Here is a 7,701-nt window from a genome sequence, read left to right as displayed (position 1 = left end):
ACAGTCTGGCATATGGTTGTAATAGGACAAGGCCTGGGGACTTGAAATTTGTGGTGTACGTTGTAGTTTGGCCTCAAGATGGCATTCCTAGACTGGTACGGGATGGCTGGAGCTGTGAAGTTCTAATGCAGCTCTTTGACTTTTGTCATCGCTTTCTTGCAGATGCAGACTGGATTAAATCTGTGGCTGAGCGTCCCAGTACCCGGAGAGGGGAGTTCCCACATGAAGGTCGGTCACTGTTTGTCTTTGCAGGGCAAACATGAATGGTGGCTGTGTTACAGCATTGTTCTTTGTCCTTTGTTCTTAGGAGGTAAAGCCAGATCTCAGCAGTCAAGGTCAAGTGAACTGAGGTAAGAAGTCACTGGTGGTAAGAACCACTTGTTATTCCTTGGGTGCCAAGTTCTGGTACAGCTCTAAGCATCCATTGCTATTTGCTGTGTTTCAGGGCGGCCCCCTTGTATTACGCCGAACTCCTCGTCGACCGGCCGACAGGACCCGTGTCGCCGCCCTCGTGAGTCCTCTGCAAGTATCACAGGGACTCTGCGATGAAGCCTTTACCTTTTCCATGTGAAGGTACCGTCCGGGTAGCCTTCGGCAGTGGCCGAGGCATTGCGGCAAGTCGGGGAGGGAGGGAGGAGGAGCGAGGGTCCACTCAAGTTTCAGCAGTGCCGCATCACCTCGTCTCCTCTTAACTCAGGTATACCCTGTGATGACGGTGTCAGCCTCGGGGTGTGGCAAAAGCGTGTGGCCTGAGGACTCCAGCCTTCTTAGGAGACAGTGAGTTGTGGAATTGTTGGGGTTTGGCCGATGTGCCACGAAGTCCCTGTACTGATATTTGGTTTTCTTTATCGGGCCCGTCTAAGAGACAACAGCCCGGCGATGGCAGGAGCTTCCAGGACGGTGAGGTAGTCTTCATTTGCGTCTCAGGTGGATTCACATCCCCGGATGTCTGAAAGATAAGTCAAGGGGCTGAAAGCGGAGTATTGAGTAGGGGCTCGCCGGGAGGGATTTTTGTGTCAGCTTTGGAGATGGGGATACCCAAGAAGGCGTGCCTTAGCCCGCATAAAGGGAAAGTCTCACATTCGATAACAATGCTGGAATGCGCAGGGCAGAGCAATCAGAGTGCGTGTTGTGTCACTTGTCTATTGTACATGCCATGTCTTTTGGGCTTCTTGTGTCTTCGCTCTTTTGCCTTAGCCCTTCGATGTGCTTGCAGTCATGCTTTCTGCCGTGAGTTCTCTCTCCTTGTTGCATCCCCTTGTTTGTCATCTGCTGTGTCACGGGTGCCTGCATGGGTTTGGCCCAGAGCTGCTCTGCCCTGCTGCATACCCTGGCACATAGGTGTAATAGAACAGGGCCCAAGGCCTTTAAATCTGTAATGTAGGGTGTAGTTTGGCCTCTAGATGATATTCCTAGATTGACACACGATGGCTGGAGCTGTTAAGTTCTCATGCAGCACTTTGACTTTTGTCATCACTTTCTTGCAGATGCAGATGGATTAAATCTGTGGCTGAGCGCCCCATACCGGGTGAGGGGATTCCCGCAGGAAGGTCGGTCACCCTTTGTGTTTGCCGAGCCAGTGGAAATGGTGGCTGTGTTACAGCACTGTTCTTTGTCTTTGTTCCTAGGAGGTAAAGCCAGATCTCAGCAGTCAAGGTCAAGTGAACGAGGTAAGAAGTCACTGGTGGTAAGAACCACTTGTTATTCCTTGGGTGCCAAGTTCTGGTACAGTTCTAAGCATCCTTTTTCATTTGTGTGTTTTAGATGGTCCGCTTGTATTACCCCAAAACCCCTCGCTGACCGGCTGACAGACCCAGCTTGCTGCCCTTCTGAGCCCTCCAGAAGTATTAAGGGGCTCTGCGATGAAGCCTTTACCTTTTCCATGTGAAGGTACCGTCCGGGTAGCCTTTGGCAGCGGCCGAGTAGCCGCAGTGAGTTGCGGAGGGAGGAGGAACAAGAGTCCACTCAAGTTTCAGCAATGCCACATCACCTTGTTTCCACTCAACCCAGGTATACCCTGCAATGACAGCGTTGGCCTTGGAGCGTGGCCAGAGTGTGCGGTCCGAGGACCTGGGCCCTCTTAGGAGACAGTGAGTTGTGGAATTATTGGGTTTTGGCCGAGGTGCCACTAAGCTTGTGTACTGATGTTCAGTTTTCTTCATTGTAGCTGACTAAGAGTCAACAGCCTGGCAATGGCAGGAGCTTCTGGGACGGCGAGAGGTGGCCTTCTTTTGCGCCCCAGGAAGATTCACATCCCCAGACGTCCGTGAGATAAGTTGAGGGATATGACCCATGGTGGGAATGAAAGCAGGGTGTCGGGTTGGGGCTCTCTGGAAGGGAGTTTTGAGTCAGCTTTGGAGATAGGGATACCCAAGAAGGGGCCCCTTAGCCCGCATAATGGAAAAGTCTCACATTTGATTGCAATGCTGAGGTGCGCAGGGCAGAGCAATCCGAGTGCGTGTTGTGTCACTTGTCTATTGTGCATGCCATGTCTTTTGGGCTTCTTGTGTCTTCGCTCTTTTGCCTTAGCCCTTCGATGTGCTTGCAGTCATGCTTTCTGCCGTGAGTTCTCTCTCCTTGTTGCATCCCATTGTTTGTCATCTGCTGTGTCACGGGTGCCTGCATGGGTTTGGCCCAGAGCTGCTCTGCCCTGCTGCATACCCTGGCACATAGGTGTAATAGAACAGGGCCCAAGGCCTTTAAATCTGTAATGTAGGGTGTAGTTTGGCCTCTAGATGATATTCCTAGATTGACACAAGATGGCTGGAGCTGTTAAGTTCTCATGCAGCTCTTTGACTTTTGTCATCGCTTTCTTTCAGATGCAGACGGATTAAATCCGTGGCTGAGCGCCCCATACCCGGAGAGGGAGTTCCCACATGAAGGTCGGTCACTGTTTGTCTTTGCATGGCAAACATGAATGGTGGCTGTGTTACAGCATTGTTCTTTGTCTTTGTTCTTAGGAGGTAAAGCCAGATCTCAGCAGTCAAGGTCAAGTGAATGAGGTAAGAAGTCACTGGTGGTAAGAACCACTTGTTATTCCTTGGGTGCCAAGTTCTGGTACAGCTTTAAGCATCCTTTGTTATTTGTGTGTTTCAGGCGGCCCCGTTGTGTTACACCGAACTCATCGTCGACCGGCCGACAGACCCGTCTCGGTGCCCTCGTGAGTCCTCTGCAAGTATCACGGGACTCTGCGATGAAGCCTTTACCTTTTCCATGTGAAGGTACCGTCCGGGTAGCCTTCGGCAGCGGCCGAGGAGTTGCGGCAAGTCGGGGAGGGAGGGAGGAGGAGCGAGGGTCCACTCAAGTTTCAGCAATGCCACATCACCTTGTTTCCACTCAACCCAGGTATACCCTGCAATGACGGCGTTGGCCTTGGAGCGTGGCCAGAGCGTGCGGTCTGAGGACCTGGGCCCTCTTAGGAGACAGTGAGTTGTGGAATTATTGGGTTTTGGCCGAGGTGCCACTAAGCTCGTGTACTGATGTTCAGTTTTCTTTATTGTAGCTGACTAAGAGTCAACAGCCTGGCAATGGCAGGAGCTTCTGGGACGGCGAGAGGTGGCCTTCTTTTGCGCCCCAGGAAGATTCACATCCCCAGACGTCCGTGAGATAAGTTGAGGGATATGACCCATGGTGGGAATGAAAGCAGGGTGTCGGGTTGGGGCTCTCTGGAAGGGAGTTTTGAGTCAGCTTTGGAGATGGGGGTACCCAAGAAGGGGCCCCTTAGCCCGCATAATGGAAAAGTCTCACATTCGATTGCAATGCTGGGGTACGCAGGGCAGAGCAATCAGAGTGCGTGTTGTGTCACTTGTCTATTGTACATGCCATGTCTTTTGGGCTTCTTGTGTCTTTGCTCTTTTGCCTTAGCCCTTCGATGTGCTTGCAGTCATGCTTTCTGCCGTGAGTTCTCTCTCCTTGCTGCATCCCATTGTTTGTCATCTGCTGTGTCACGGGTGCCTGCATGGGTTTGGCCCAGAGCTGCTCTGCCCTGCTGCATACCCTGGCACATAGGTATAATAGAACAGGGCCCAAGGCCTTTAAATCTGTAATGTAGGGTGTAGTTTGGCCTCTAGATGATATTCCTAGATTGACACAAGATGGCTGGAGCTGTTAAGTTCTCATGCAGCACTTTGACTTTTGTCATCACTTTCTTGCAGATGCAGATGGATTAAATCTGTGGCTGAGCGCCCCATACCGGGTGAGGGGATTCCCGCAGGAAGGTCGGTCACCGTTTGTGTTTGCCGAGCCAGTGTAAATGGTGGCTGTGTTACAGCATTGTTCGTTGTTCTTAGGAGGTAAAGCCAGATCTCAGCAGTCAAGGTCAAGTGAACGAGGTAAGAAGTCACTGGTGGTAGGAACCACTTGTTATTCCTTGGGTGCCAAGTTCTAGTACAGCTCTAAGCATCCTTTTCATTTGTGTGTTTTAGATGGTCCGCTTGTATTACACCAAAACCCCTCGCTGACCGGCTGACAGACCCGGCTTGCCGCCCTTCTGAGCCCTCCAGAAGTATTAAGGGGCTCTGCGATGAAGCCTTTGCCTTTTCCATGTGAAGGTACCGTCCGGGTAGCCTTTGGCAATGGCCGAGTAGCTGCAGTGAGTTGCGGAGGGAGGAGGAACGAGGGTCCACTCAAGTTTCAGCAATGCCACATCACCTTGTTCCACTCAACCCAGGTGTACCCTGCGATGATGGCGATGGCGTTGGCCTCGGAGCGTGGCCCAAGCGTGCGGCCCGAGGACCCCGGCCTTCTTAGGGGACGGTGAGTGGCAGAATTGACAGGTTTTGGCTGAGGTGCCACTAAGTTCATGCACTGATGTTTGTTTGGTTTTGTTTATTGTAGCTGACTAAGAGAGAACCAGCCCGATGAAGGCATGAGCTTCCCGCATGGCGCGGTGGCCTTCTTTTGCACCCGAGGCAGATTGACATCCTCAGACATCCAAGAGATAAGTTGAGGCCTGTGACCCACAGAGGGGGTGGAAGTGAGGTGTTTAGTTGGGACTCACCAGGAGATATTTTTGAGTCAGATTTGGAGGTGGGGATACCCAAGAAGGGGCCCCTTAGGCCCCATAAAGCAAAAGTCCTGCTTTTGATCACAGTGCCGAGGTGCGCAGGGCAGAGCAGTCCCGGTACACGTCACTAGTCTATTGTGCGTTCTCTGTCTTTTGTGCATCTCCGTGTCAGCAGGTCATTTGTCCTTAGCCCTTTGAGATGCTTATCGCCAATGCCGGGCAGTTATTCTTAGCATCCCTGTTCTTGGTGTTCCTCAGTGCGGTGCCGATACCAGTGATCCTTTGACTCGTGAGCTTGGAGGTGCATCAGAATCACATCTCTCTTCAGCTGACGTTGAGTCGGGTGTCCTTTTCAGGTCTTGTTCTGAGCTGCATCGACAGCTGTGCACTGCAACGATCCATTATAGGAGATGAGGACTTGTAAGAATGCAAAGATAGCTAGAGGATTCCACCCGTCCAATTCTCGGGCATCCATCTTTGCGGTTCTTGGAATAAGTCCTTTTGTTATCATCCTCTTCTGCCAGGGTTCTTGCAGCTTCCTTGGCTCACCGTCGGTCTCGCCTAGGTCATCTCATTCCTCGTCTGCTCGGTCCTTGTGACCATCTAGCCCAGAGTTTTCTCTCCTTGTTGGGTCCCCTTGTTTGTCATCTCCTGTGTCACGGGTGCCTGCATGGGTTTGGCCCTGAGCTGCTCTGCCCTGCTGCACAGTCTGGCATATGGTTGTAATAGGACAAGGCCTGGGGACTTGAAATTTGTGGTGTAGGTTGTAGTTTGGCCTCAAGATGGCATTCCTAGACTGGTACGGGATGGCTGGAGCTGTGAAGTTCTAATGCAGCTCTTTGACTTTTGTCATCGCTTTCTTGCAGATGCAGATGGATTAAATCTGTGGCTGAGCGTCCCATACCCGGAGAGGGAGTTCCCACATGAAGGTCGGTCACTGTTTGTCTTTGCAGGGCAAACATGAATGGTGGCTGTGTTACAGCACTGTTCTTTGCCTTTGTTCTTAGGAGGTAAAGCCAGATCTCAGCAGTCAAGGTCAAGTGAATGAGGTAAGAAGTCACTGGTGGTAAGAACCACTTGTTATTCCTTGGGTGCCAAGTTCTGGTACAGCTCTAAGCATCCATTGTTATTTGTGTGTTTCAGGCGGCCCCTTTGTATTACGCCGAACTCCTCGTCGACCGGCTGACAGCTCCATCTCAACGCCCTCGTGAGTCCTCTGCAAGTATCACAGGACTCTGCGATGAAGCCTTTACCTTTTCCATGTGAAGGTACCGTCCGGGTAGCCTTCGGCAGTGGCCGAGGCATTGCGGCAAGTCGGGGAGGGAGGGAGGAGGAGCGAGGGTCCACTCAAGTTTCAGCAGTGCCGCATCACCTCGTCTCCTCTTAACTCAGGTATACCCTGTGATGACGGTGTCAGCCTCGGGGTGTGGCAAAAGCGTGTGGCCTGAGGACTCCAGCCTTCTTAGGAGACAGTGAGTTGTGGAATTGTTGGGGTTTGGCCGATGTGCCACGAAGTCCCTGTACTGATATTTGGTTTTCTTTATCGGGCCCGTCTAAGAGACAACAGCCCGGCGATGGCAGGAGCTTCCAGGACGGTGAGGTAGTCTTCATTTGCGTCTCAGGTGGATTCACATCCCCGGATGTCTGAAAGATAAGTCAAGGGGCTGAAAGCGGAGTATTGAGTAGGGGCTCGCCGGGAGGGATTTTTGTGTCAGCTTTGGAGATGGGGATACCCAAGAAGGCGTGCCTTAGCCCGCATAAAGGGAAAGTCTCACATTCGATAACAATGCTGGGGTGCGCAGGGCAGAGCAATCAGAGTGCGTGTTGTGTCACTTGTCTATTGTACATGCCATGTCTTTTGGGCTTCTTGTGTCTTCGCTCTTTTGCCTTAGCCCTTCGATGTGCTTGCAGTCATGCTTTCCGCTGAGAGGTCTCTCTCCTTGTTGCATCCCCTTGTTTGTCATCTGCTGTGTCACGGGTGCCTGCATGGGTTTGGCCCAGAGCTGCTCTGCCCTGCTGCATACCCTGGCACATAGGTGTAATAGAACAGGGCCCAAGGCCTTTAAATCTGTAATGTAGGGTGTAGTTTGGCCTCTAGATGATATTCCTAGATTGACACACGATGGCTGGAGCTGTTAAGTTCTCATGCAGCACTTTGACTTTTGTCATCACTTTCTTGCAGATGCAGATGGATTAAATCTGTGGCTGAGCGCCCCATACCGGGTGAGGGGATTCCCGCAGGAAGGTCGGTCACCCTTTGTGTTTGCCGAGCCAGTGGAAATGGTGGCTGTGTTACAGCACTGTTCTTTGTCTTTGTTCCTAGGAGGTAAAGCCAGATCTCAGCAGTCAAGGTCAAGTGAACGAGGTAAGAAGTCACTGGTGGTAAGAACCACTTGTTATTCCTTGGGTGCCAAGTTCTGGTACAGTTCTAAGCATCCTTTTTCATTTGTGTGTTTTAGATGGTCCGCTTGTATTACACCAAAACCCCTCGCTGACCGGCTGACAGACCCAGCTTGCTGCCCTTCTGAGCCCTCCAGAAGTATTAAGGGGCTCTGCGATGAAGCCTTTACCTTTTCCATGTGAAGGTACCGTCCGGGTAGCCTTTGGCAGCGGCCGAGTAGCCGCAGTGAGTTGCGGAGGGAGGAGGAACAAGAGTCCACTCAAGTTTCAGCAATGCCACATCACCTTGTTTCCAC

The 7,701-nt window shown here is 51.9% G+C and overlaps 2 long non-coding RNA genes across 3 annotated transcripts; both read left to right on the top strand.

Moving 5' to 3' along the window:
- Nucleotides 1–2,472: 2,472 nt before the first annotated feature.
- On the top strand, nucleotides 2,473–4,784 carry LOC116438843. Of its 2 annotated transcripts, none has more exons than XR_004237948.1 (4): nucleotides 2,473–2,882; nucleotides 4,290–4,331; nucleotides 4,425–4,591; nucleotides 4,670–4,784. It is a non-coding gene; the product is annotated as an uncharacterized LOC116438843 (long non-coding RNA). The 2 variants fall into 2 exon arrangements; XR_004237949.1 differs by lacking the exon at nucleotides 4,290–4,331 and adding an exon at nucleotides 2,961–3,002.
- Nucleotides 4,785–6,322: 1,538 nt separating this feature from the next.
- LOC116438840 lies at nucleotides 6,323–7,632 on the top strand. The gene is made up of 4 exons (XR_004237944.1): nucleotides 6,323–6,477; nucleotides 6,564–7,250; nucleotides 7,329–7,370; nucleotides 7,465–7,632. It is a non-coding gene; the product is annotated as an uncharacterized LOC116438840 (long non-coding RNA).
- Nucleotides 7,633–7,701: the final 69 nt, after the last annotated feature.

This window comes from Corvus moneduloides, unplaced genomic scaffold, assembly GCF_009650955.1.
Source record: "Corvus moneduloides isolate bCorMon1 unplaced genomic scaffold, bCorMon1.pri scaffold_129_arrow_ctg1, whole genome shotgun sequence".
Classification (NCBI taxonomy): domain Eukaryota; kingdom Metazoa; phylum Chordata; class Aves; order Passeriformes; family Corvidae; genus Corvus; species Corvus moneduloides.
This window is presented reverse-complemented; position numbering and strand designations above follow the sequence as displayed.